The sequence below is a fragment of the Pinus tabuliformis genome, chromosome 2_2, assembly GCF_031772625.1.
Source record: "Pinus tabuliformis cultivar Carrire ecotype Pingquan chromosome 2_2, CPIR1, whole genome shotgun sequence".
Lineage (NCBI taxonomy): Eukaryota > Viridiplantae > Streptophyta > Pinopsida > Pinales > Pinaceae > Pinus > Pinus tabuliformis.
The window spans coordinates 605,264,823-605,267,034 of record NC_142300.1 but is presented as its reverse complement, the minus strand read 5'-3'; positions in this window follow the sequence as shown (position 1 = coordinate 605,267,034).

Below are 2,212 nucleotides of genomic sequence, written 5' to 3'. Positions count from 1 at the left end.
CAAAATATAGTGACTAATGTGATTGAGTTGTTAGTCATATATTACAGGAGTTACTTACCATGGAAGGTTGAAGAATTGTCCAACCTCTATTAAAAGGCTTACATGAAAGTATTCAAGCATAAGATGGTAAGTTATGGTAAGTTGACACAGAGAATTGTTATCATGAATGAATAAGGGCCAAGTGGTGGCGATTAGAAGTTGCATATTTTTGCAATTACGAATGCTTATGACTATTGATACTTACGACTAATGATATTTCTTATGACTATATCATTACTATTTTGTTTGTCATCCTTCCTTGGAATGAAATCGTTGATTTTAAAAGGAAAGGATCACATTTTGTGTGGTTTAGATGGTATATCACGAGTAAAATATCAAGTTCCGATGAAAGAAGAACACCGAGGACGGTGTTCATGTTAAGGGGGGGAGTATGTAACATCCCTACCGCGTAAACCGTATGAGATATTACGGGTCGGTTATAAACCGAAGGTGCATAGTAGCTCAGTGTGATTATCAGTTATGAATAGTTATCATTCGAAACTGATTCTTGGATTCTTGGTATTCTGTTTCATGGTGCGGTTGTTATTAAAACCGGAAATCTTGTGTTGTGTTGAGGGGGGTGCGCTAATTAAATGGCAGGTGGTATACCTTAATGTTTTGATGGAATGCTGGTATAGTGCGTCCACGAAAGTCGGTGCTGCTGCCTTGTGTTAAGGTTTCCCATTTGGGAGCAGGGACTCGGCAGAGGGGGAATGTATTTCTGATCTTTCGTTTTCTACCGCAAGTAATACAGGCTTGTCAGGTTCAAGGCTTTGGACTATCTGCCTGCGGCATATATTAACGTCTGGTGGAGAACAGATCCTTATCTCCTTATTTTTGTTTCAGTTCTCAACTCGGAAACTTAATGCAGCTCTGAAACTGTGGTTTCTGTTCAAACTTCAAAGAAGGCTGACATGGAAACTCAATTCGATGTTTTTCTTTTGGGTGAATGGGACGAGGAAACCTCTGGAGCTCTAAGGTTAAAACTGGCAAAATTTTAGAGGAAAATGTCAAAAACAAAACCGCTGAAATGAGAACAGAGGGAGACAAGGTTTCAATACTGATTAGTAATGTTGAAGTTGTAGAAATACAGTTGAAAATGATAATGAGAATAGAAGCGGTGGAGAAGCGAAGACTGTGATGAAGAAAGAAGCCGAACTCTCTGAAATAACGTGTGTCGAAGAAACCATGTGTCATGGAAATGAAGAGCTGCTGGAGATTGGAGGATCCAGTGAAGACTTTCTCACCATGATTTATTCAATTGACTCCCCAGTGACGACCATGCCGGATAAGACGCAACCAAAGACAACGTCAGATTTGGAAGCGACTTCAATTTCAGGACAGACTTCGTTCCTGAGCTCATCCCACAGGCCATGAATTTCATTTTCGAAAGAAATGTATTGAAAAGAAATCCAATGCTAGTCAGCAAATCAAGCAAGCGATTATATTTCACTTATAGGGACCTCAGCATGCGCTATGGCGACGAAGATATCGAAGGATAGAAAGATAAGTTGACCTTGTGTGATATTCTTTATTTATGTGCAGCGAGAGAATGTTTAAATTACATGTTTTCTCAGTAGAAAATTTGTTGATGCATGCAGATAGAAAAGATTATTTGATATATTTTCTTGGTGGGGAAAACCTATGATAATGCATGCACTGAAGGAATTATTATTATGGCTCCTATTTATTTTGGAAAATAGGAATCTGGTTTTGATTCTATTCTCAGTTTTTCGTAAGCTAATGAGTTAGAACTCTCTTGAAAGGAGTTATACATTAGTAAACATTGTGGGTATATATGCTAGTTTAATGGTAAGTCATGCTTGCTTATGCATATGAGACGATGCTAAAGAATCTATTTCAGACATTGTTTATTGATTCTTTAATAATGTAACTAATCTTGTTGCCAAGATTGTTGATGACTGCATTGACAGTAGATGTTGATTATTGTTTGAATGTTATTGTAACTAATCTTGTTGTCGAAATTGTTAATGACTGCATTGACAGGAGACGATGGCAGATGGTGCCAAGGATAGTGTGTGTTAACATTATGGCAGGAAAAAGGATTATTCGTCCATGCAGATGGATTCAAGCTGCAGTATTGTCTTTTGCTGGAACCATTATGCCACAAGGGATGTTGTATGTGGCGGTATGTAAATAAAGATTACATGTA